At 40.6% G+C, this 10006-nt stretch overlaps 1 non-coding gene across 1 annotated transcript; it reads right to left on the reverse strand.

The window, feature by feature from the left end:
* Positions 1-7394: 7394 nt before the first annotated feature.
* LOC130033890 (U11 spliceosomal RNA) lies at positions 7395-7527 on the reverse strand. The gene has a single exon (XR_008793999.1). It is a non-coding gene; the product is annotated as a U11 spliceosomal RNA (small nuclear RNA).
* Positions 7528-10006: the final 2479 nt, after the last annotated feature.

The raw sequence follows: 10006 nt of genomic DNA on the forward strand, positions 1-10006 counted from the left end.
AATTGCCGTGAGAAACATACTGTCATGAGATCTTCCCTGAGGGAAAATTTAAAAAGGAAGTTATATATACTCAAAAGTTGTTTCTGAACTCCAAGTCCAAAGAACACAAGGTGAACTCAAGGCAGTGTTCTGAGAAAATCCAAATTATCCATCTTGTAGTAGGGATGGATTTGCCTGTGGAAATTAGACTTAATTCTTTTTTCTTTCCTTTTGTCTTCTGTTTTTGTTTTTGGGACATGCCCAGCAATTCTCAGTGCTTACCCCAGTTCAGCTCTCAGGGACCACTCCTGGTGGTGCTCACTCAGGGGATCATATGGGATACCAAAGACTAACCCGAGGTCAGCCATGCACAAGGCAAACAACTTACCCTCTGTACAGCCCCACAGACTTAAATCTTATTCTCTTTTTAGGGAATTTTGAACCTTAGGACTTTGCAATATACTTTGGGCAAATTTAAAGTTAAATGGGTCCTTCTTTTTTGACTTGTGCTTTAAATTCATCACATAGGTAGATGTGCCAACTTCAAGATCTATCTGTATCTTCCACCCTGTCACTGGAGTGAAGGACTCACCACCTCTGGTTTCTGGATCTATTTGCAGTGTCAGGATAACTCTGTTCTCATTTCCACGTAGACTGAAATGCCTAGTTGAAAGTGAAACTTAATGTAATCATTAAGTGCTGAGAAATCTTGGGCTTTTAAAATTAATTTGTTATATTTCTCTTTTAAAATTTGCATGTCTAGACTTTTACCTAAAGTTTATTTCATCTTTTCACCATAAATTTATAAAGTAATAGTGATTTAGAACTATATCATAGACCACTTACCATGTAGACTATGAGATAGATATTTAGTCCAAAGACCCAGAGTCAGTGAGGAGTGAAGCAGGAATCTGGGATCTTTGATGCTCTTAAACAAAGGGAAGCATCTCAGGAGATTCCCGCTCTTTAGTTCCCTCTTCAAAACATTAGGAGTCTCCTCTAGTCCTGAGATGGCCACAGTGCTGTCTGACAGGGTGTTTGGATTCTGGACTAGGAATCACGTGACCCCATCACTCTGTCATGCTTAGGCTTGGCAGTGCTTGGGGGTTCATGGGCTTAACTAAATGCTGTTGATGAACCAAGAGGTGTCAGGAATTCAATGCAAAGCCTTGCATGTGCAAGGAATATGATCTACTGTCCAAGCCACGTCTTTAGCCCCCAAAGTATTATGACACTGATGAATGAATTAATTTGATCACTTGATCACTTGACATCCCATTACTCAACCATTTGCTTGAGCGGGTACCAGCAACATCTCCATTTGTCCCTATCGCATGCTAGTGTATCCCAATGGCATCTGCTCATTCTTGGAACATGAAGTCCCTAAAACCAATAGTTCAAGGTCTTGACGAAGAACTATGACCATCTTGTAGGTGGGCGGCCATGTGATCTTTTGATGTCCCATGGAATCCAGTCGGTAATGACTCTAGTTCAGTGGTCATCTCCAAATTGCATTACGTGTCCAGCCCATTTGATTTTGGATGCCTTACCAAACAAGACAGCATCCCTGATTCTTGACTATCGACAGAGGTTGGAACTCCAGATTCTTTTTCTCATTTGAGTGGAGTGTGATACTCCAAGCATAGCTCTTTTGATTCCTCTTTGGGAGACCCGAATAGCATTCTTATCCTGTTTTCATAGGGTCCAGGTCTCTGAGGCATAGGTTAATGAAGGAAGAACAGTGGAATCAAAGAGATGTGCACGAAACTGGAGCTTCTTCATACTCTTTGCTATTTTTTAGATGCTCTTGAAGGCGCTCCAAGCCACTCTCTTCCTCCTGAACAAATCAGGTGCTAGGTCATTCGTCATGTTGACTTCTTGACCTAGGTACACATAACTGTTGCATTCAGAGATGTTTGTTCTGTTGAGAGCAAATGGAGCCTCAGGAACGAGACCGTTTCTCATAAACATTGTCTTTCTGAGATTCAGCTATTGTCCGGTCTTTCAACACTCATGCTCAAAGTCGGTAGCATTTGTGCCACTTGGCTAATGCTTGGTGTTTTTATAATGATGTCATCAGCGAAGCAGAGGTGGTGTAGTTGCTGATCATCTATATTCACTTCCATTTCTACTCATTCCAGTCATCACATGACATTCTCGAGGGTGGCACTGAAGAGTTTCATTGAAATGGCATCATCCTGCCTATATTGACATGGATGATGACTTCCTTGTAGAATGGTGAGATCGTGGTAATGAATTCGTAATACAGCTCATGGAAGATCCTGACGTATTGAGTTTGACCATTGTTTGGCTAGGGCTTCGATGACCGCTTCCATCTCAACAGAATCAAAGGACATACAAAGTATAAGGGAGCATACTTTAAATCAATGAACATTAGACAGAGAGACATCTTGAACTCCCAAGGAACCTCAATGAGCTTGGTTATTGTGTGGATATGGTTGAACGTGCTGAATCCTTTTCGGAACCCAGCTTGCTTGCATGGTTGTTCTTTGTCTAGTGTTCTTCCAATCCTATTCATGATGACTTGATGTCAGCTTGTAAACGACAGACAACAGACAGATCGGCGATAGTTGCCAATGTCATGGATGTCTTCCTTATTGTACAGTAGTACAGTCCTGCTGGTTTTCCATTGGAACAAAACCTTGCATTCAGACAGGTAGCATGTGAAGAGCCAAGCCAGTGTATTGATGAGAACAGGCGACAGATTCTTCAGGTTTTCAAGTATGACCTTGTATGGGCCGGGTGCTGTTCAAAAAAGGCATGTCAGATTTTGGAAGGAAGAACCTTGGGAACGACATGCCCATCCTGCGGAATTTGGTATGTGGGCAGGTGGACATGGCTATCGAAGAGACCCGAGTAGAAATCATGGATAATCTTCTTCATTGCCTCCTGGAAGATGTGATAGGTCCATCAGGACATGAAGGGCAGTCATCTTGTTCTTGTAGTTGGCAAAGGACAAGTAGGCATTGCAAATGCTTTTACCCGAATCTGCTGCATCTGCCAGCACTGCTGCTCTTCTCTCTTTGAGGTCTTCCTTTATCGCTTCTCTGCACTGCTATGTGAGCTCGGATGTTCGCTAGCGGTTGCCTGAGGTTTGCGCCAAGCCACGTTGGCAAATGAATTCAAGAGTTTCCGAAGACAGGTGTCTTTTTGTGGATATCTCTCTCTCGGCATTCCTTGCACAATCATGGAGGTGCTGAACCAGTCGATCATATTCCTCGACAATGTTGTCAATGACGGCATCTTCCCAGGTTGCCGCAAATGTGCCAAAGAACTCCCAGCTGGTGGTTGTTCTGGGAATTTTCTTCTAAACTTTGCAGTCCTTTCTCCCCACTCTGTGAAGTAGAATTTTGCAGGAAGGAGACGGTGGTCTGATCCCATTTGGAATTTTGGGACAACAGTGACATCGGTCAGGCAAAATCATCAATTAAAATATGATGTGGTCAATTTTGTTGTGGAAACATCCACCCAGAGATTCCCATGTCCAATGTTTAGATGCGGCTTTTTGAACCTGTGAGTTACTATGGATGGTCTTGGTTGATATGATGAACTCAGACAGTCACCCTGTTCGTTCCATTCTAGGCCAAGGGTCCCAATATGGAGTTCTTTGGCTGATCTTCTTGGTCCTATCTTGGCATTAAAATCACCAACAATGATCTTGTAGAAAGTGTGGTCTTCTTTATAGTACTTCTCCAGCTCCATGTAGAACTTCTCAATTTCTCCTTCATCATAATTGTATGTTGGTGTGTAGCCAACGAAGACAGAAACTGCCAGCAGTGAGCCACATCTATTCAAGTGTAATCATCCGATTTGGGTTGTTAGGCATTCGAATGAATCAATGCTCATGGCCAAGTTCGTGTTGACAAGGACACCGACACCACCAATGCCTCTTTTGTCGCATGTTCTGAGTAACATTTCTTCTCCAGTGTCGAAAACAGCATGATGTGATTGGTGCCTTCTCATCTTGGTCAGACCAATGATGTCATACTTGATCTTTCACACTTTGACCATCATGTCCTCGATGGATGCATTCAATGCCAGCTTACGTACATTGAAAGTACAGGTAGTCATTTTTTAAAAATTTTTATTAGTGAAACACCATGAGGTACAGTTGTAGACTTACAATTTTTTGTGCTTGGGTTTCAGTTATACAATGTTTGAGTACCCATTCCTCTACCAGTGCCCATTCCCCACCTCCAATGCTCCCAGCATCCCTCCTACCCCTCACCCCCCCATCCAACTCCACCCCTGTAGCAGGTCATTCCCTTTTGTTCTCTCTCTCCTTTTGGGTGTTGTGGTTTGCAAAAGAGGCATTGAGTGGCAATCGTGTTTGGTCTATAGTCTATTTTCAGCATTCATCTCTCATCCTAGGAGGATCCTTTCAACAATCTTTACTTGGTGCTCCCTTCTCTATCTGAGCTGCCTTCTCCCCCAGAATGTGTGACTGACCTCCAAGCCCCAGAGTGAAACTCCTGTACTTTTCTCGGTTATTCTTGGGTGTTGGTCTCCCATTTTTGTTACTTTATATTCCCCAGATGAATGCAATCTTTCTATGTCTATTCCTCTTTCTGACTCATTTCACTTAGCATGATACTTTCCATGTAGAACCACTTGTATGTAAATTTCATGACTTCATCTTTTCTAACGGGCTGGAGCGATAGCACAGCGGGTAGGGCGTTCGCCTTACACGCGGCCAACATGGCCGACCCGAGTTCGATTCCTCCGCCCCTCTCGGAGAGCCCGGCAAGCTACCGAGAGTATTCGATATGCCAGACACAGTAACAACAAAGTCTCCAATGGAGACGTTACTGGGCCCGCTCGAGCAAATCGACGATAAACGGGAGGGCCTTTACCTTTACCTTTATCTTTTCTAACAGCTGCATAGTACTCCATTGTGTAGATGTACCAAAGTTTCTTTAACCAGTCATCTGTTCTCGGGCACTCAGGTTTTTTCCAGATTTTGGCTATTGTGAATAGTGCAGCAATGTACATAGAAGTGCAGATGTCATTTTGACTGTACTTTTTTGCCTCTCCAGGATATGCTGGGTAGAATAGGAGCTCAATTTCTAATTATCTGAGAATCGTCCATACTGTTTTCCAAAGGGGCTGAACCAGTTGGCATTCCCACCAGCAGTGAAGGAGAGTCCCTTTCTCGCCACATCCGTGCCAACACCGGTTGTTTTTGTTCTTTTGGTTGTGGGCCAGTCTCTGTGGTGTGAGATGATATCTCATTGTTGTTTTGATCTGCATCTCCCTGATTAGTGATGTAGAGCATTTCCTGTGTGCCTTTTAGTCATTCATATTTCTTCTTTGGGAAAGCTTCTGTTTATTTCATCACCCCATTTTTTGATGGGGTTAGATGTTTTCTTCTTGTAGAGTTCAACCAGTGCTTTGTATGTCCTTGATATCAACCTCTTATCAGATGGGTATTGGGTAAATATCCTTTCCCATTCTGTAGATTGTCTTTGTATTCTGGTCACTGTTTTTTTTGAGGTGCAGAAGCTTCTTAATTTAAGATAGTCCCATTTGTTTATCTCTGTTTCCACTCAGTTGGTCAGTGTAGTGTCGTCTTTGAAGATACCTTTAGCTTCAATATAGTGGAGTGTTTTGCCGACCTTGTTTTCAATGTACCTTATGGATTTTGGAATGTGTTGAGATCTTTAATCCATTTTGATCTGACTTTTGTGCATCGTGTTAAGTCGAGGTCTAAGCCCATTTTTTTTTTTTGCATGTGGTTGTCCAGTTATGCCAGCACCATTTGTTAAAGAGGCTTTCCTTGATCCACTTCACATTTCTTGCTCCCTTATCAAAGTTTAGATGTTCATACATTTGGGATTGTGTGTACGGATATTCCACCCTGTTCCATTGGTCTGTGGCCCTCAAGCAGTCATTTTTGTTCTTCGTTTTGGCAGCCTAGTTCAGCCTTGAGATTTTACCAGCCTCTCCTTCCTTATACTTTTTAATGCTGCTGTATTGGTAGCTCTTTCAGGGTCAGGGGAATGAGACCCATTGTCTTCTACCACCAACCTTTGGGTACCAAGGGATTACACACAGAAGACCCATCCTACCAGTACCAGATAAATACCTCATTGGCAGACCTCCACTACCTCCATTACTTCCACTACCCAGCCACCACCATGCTCCAGGACGCTTTCCAACGGTCGTGCCAAGACTCACGCACAAGTTAAGCCCCACAGAACCAGGGAAGCCAAACTCTGTGACCTTGGACTCCAGGCTCAATGGGACCTGGGAACAAAGATCCTCTACCTGCTCTCACCAATCTCCGGGAGACCAAGGAATTAAAACCAGAAGCCCCACCCTACCCTGCCCTGTCTGCTTCCACCAACCTCCAGAGACCAGGGATTACACACAGAAGACCCACCCTACTGGTACCAGATCAGAACTTCATCGGCAGACCTCTACTACCTCCACTACCCAGCTGCCACCACGCTCCAGGACGCTTTCCAGACTGCATGGCCACCGCACATCATAAGACACTTAATATCCATTTCCAATATTACCGAACCATATTTGATAGGGTTCAAATACGGTTTGAACCATGGGAACACCTACAAGGGCGATTAGAGACTGCCCTAAAAGCTTTTATCCCTCTCGCAGAGCCTGGCAAGCTACCGAGAATATCCCACCCACACAGCAGAGCCTGGCAAGCTATCCGTGGCGTATTCAATATGCCAAAACTAGTAAATACAATAGGTCTCATTCCCCTGAATTCATTTACTAGTTGTAAAACATCACATAGTTCTTAGGGTTTTCTATGCAGACAATCATGTCATCTGCAAATGGAAAGTATTCTCTCTCCATCTCTTTCTCTTTCTTCATCTTTTTTTTTAAGTTATTAGGTAGTTTTTAGCTAGTGCCAAGTATCTAATAATTAATGTACAAAAAATAAATGTATACTATTAATGAGCAATGCTATTCAGACCTTACTCCCAACTCTGTGTTCAGAGGTCAGTCCTGGAGGTTCTCTAGAATCATATGCTTAAGGGATCATATGCAGTGCTCACAATCTACCTGGAATCAGCCACATAATTCTGTAGTGTGTCTTTGGTCCAGGGCTTCCTTTCCTTTTTAATCTGTATGCTTTTTATTATTCCCTCTCTTGTCTTATTACAATGTTTAGAAATGACAGAGAAAGGGAAAAAAATTACAATGTCAGAAACAGGAAGGAATTTATTACTACTAAGTTTATTAAAAATACATTAAAAGGCAATAAAAGACAGCTACAAACATCTCTATACCAGAGACCAAATAACTCATATCAAATGAACCAATTCCTTGAAAGTTACAAACTATAAAAATTTATGCAATGGGAAACAATCTAAATGGGCTATTATCTAATAAAAATTAAATTAACAATCACTTTATTTTTCCTTTTGGATGCTAGGATCAGTGATCACCAGCTGCCAAAAAAAAAAAAAAAGATGCTTCTGAAATCTCTTGATGTCAATTCCTTATGAGGGCAAGTAAGTTTCCTTACTTGTGCCACTCATAGCAGAAGCCCTTTTTCTCACTTTTTAAATCTGTAACATTAGTCTTAATAATAGTAAATTTTACAAAATAATTAAAGAATCACTTGATCACTTGATCATTTGACATCCAGTTACTCATCTATTTGCTCGAGTGGGCACCACTAACGTCTCCCTGTCACATGCTAGTGTAGCCCAAGGGCGTCTGCTCATTCTACGAACACAAAGAACCTCAAACCAATCGTTAGGATCTTAATGAAGAAGTCTGACCATATCATAGGTGGGCAGCCACGCAGTCTCTTGACAAGTGCAATTAGAGGCCGCCCCAAAAGCCTCTATCCCTCTCGGAGAGCTTGGCAAGCTACTGAGAGTATCCAGCCCCCATGGCAGAGCCTGGCAAGCTATCCGTGGCGTATTCGATATGCCAAAACCAGTAAATACAATTAAAGAATAAATTACAAACTTATTATACCCTTATTTTAAATACCCTTATTTTCTTTTAGAAAATAGTAGTGGAAACACTTCCTAACTCAGTTTATGAAGTATTTTATTAATATTAAACCTTAACAAAATATATCAACATTATATATTCATTTTATATATTAATATGGCACAGTGGTAGGGCCTTTGCCTTGCACGTGGCCAACTTGGACAACCTGAATTCTATTTCTCTGCTTCTCTCAGAGAGCCCGGCCAGCTACCAAGAGTATCTTGCCCGCACGGTAAATCCTGGCAAACTACCCATGACATATTCGATATGCCAAACACAGTAACAACAAGTCTCACAACAGAGACATTACTGGCCCACTCAAGCAATTAGATGAACAATGGGGGGACAGTGCTACAGTGCAACATTAATATTAATTTTTACCTAATAGCAAAGTATTCGAAATAAGAACTATAGGTCAGTATCTCTCATAAACAATGATGCAAAATTCTTATGAGAATTGTGGCTAATAAAATCTAACAAAGTTTTGAAAATCTAGTATTACAGAGCCAGAGAGATAGTAGAGTGGGCAATGGGTAGGGAAATTTCCTTGCATTTGGCTGACCCAGGTTTGGTCCCGGGAATCCCATATGGTCACCAGAAGTGATTTCTTGAGTGCAGAGCTAGAAATAACTCATGAGCACCACCAACTGTGGACCCATAAGAAAAAACAAAAAAATAAAGAGTTACATAGCAAAATCGAGTGTTACTTATTCAAAGTAGAGAAAGTTGACTTCAACATTCAGAAAATTAATTCATTAATATAGTCTACTACATCAAGAATCTAAAAAAGCAAAATTGTATAGTCATATCATTTGGTTCAGAAAATCATATGGTAAAATCCATTACCCATTCAGGATTTCACAAAGACTTTTAGAACACTAAGACTGGGTGAATGCATGGTATACTTAACTTGATAACAAAAACCTTGCATCTGTCTTACTATATGGCCAAAATTGGATGCTTTCTCCCTGAGAACATTAAAAAAGGAAAGCTATCACTCTCAGTGCTCCTATCCAACATCTCATTGAAAAACCTCTCCATTTTCTAAGATTGTAACACACACACACACACAATACATTCATGCACACATTAAGAAGAAAAAAAGCATTATATTCTATTTCTAATCAATATATATTAACTGTGGAAAATTATATCTCATATGAGTATGTATTTAAAATCTAACTTTAAATCCAAAGCCTAGGATGTATGAAGAAATCCAACAGTGGCTCAAAGATAGATTACTGGATAAGAACTCAGTGTTGAAAGTAAGTAAAGATATACATGATAAAAATATCATGTATATCTCTATTACAAACTATAATGCCCAAAGGAAAGAGAGAGAGAAATAGAGCAAGAAAGAGAGAGAAATAGAATGAGAAAGAGAGAGAAATAGAGTGAGAAAGAGAGAGAGAGACAGAGACAGAGAGACAGAGAAGAAAAGTGCCTGCCATAGAGGCAGGCCCTGTGGGAAGGTGGGGTGAGAGGCAGAGCAGTGGGAGGGGAACTGGGGATATTGTTGGAAGGAAATTTACACTTGTGAGTGGATGGTGCTAGAAAATCATATGACTGAAACCTAATCATGAGCAACTTTGTAACTGTATTTCATTTTGATTCTATGAAAGAGAAATATTTTTTAAAAAGACTCATTTCTTAAAGCATACGTTTTTCATAGTCATATTTCAAGAAAACCTTTATAAGCAAAGCCTAAAAAATTAAAACAAAAAAATAAAGATAGATTGAATAAGGTATACTTTTTTTTTCTAGTACTGTTGCTGTTTTTTATCATTATACCTTTGGAAACTCTGTTTGCCGTAGCTGAGATCTTTGACATTTACCTAGCTTGACAATATGTTTAATAGCAAAAGAAAAATGGAGTGTTAGGTAGGTAAATATATGTGAACTTAAAAATTATTCTGGCCCAGAAAGAGATCACATTGACAATAATTAGTGAACAAATTGATTTTAAAATAATGATATTTATAAATTTAATGAGTTACAAAAATTTTAACCTAAGAATATTGAACTTAAA

The sequence above is a fragment of the Sorex fumeus genome, unplaced genomic scaffold (genome assembly GCF_029834395.1).
Source record: "Sorex fumeus unplaced genomic scaffold, SorFum_2.1 ptg000054l, whole genome shotgun sequence".
NCBI lineage: Eukaryota > Metazoa > Chordata > Mammalia > Eulipotyphla > Soricidae > Sorex > Sorex fumeus.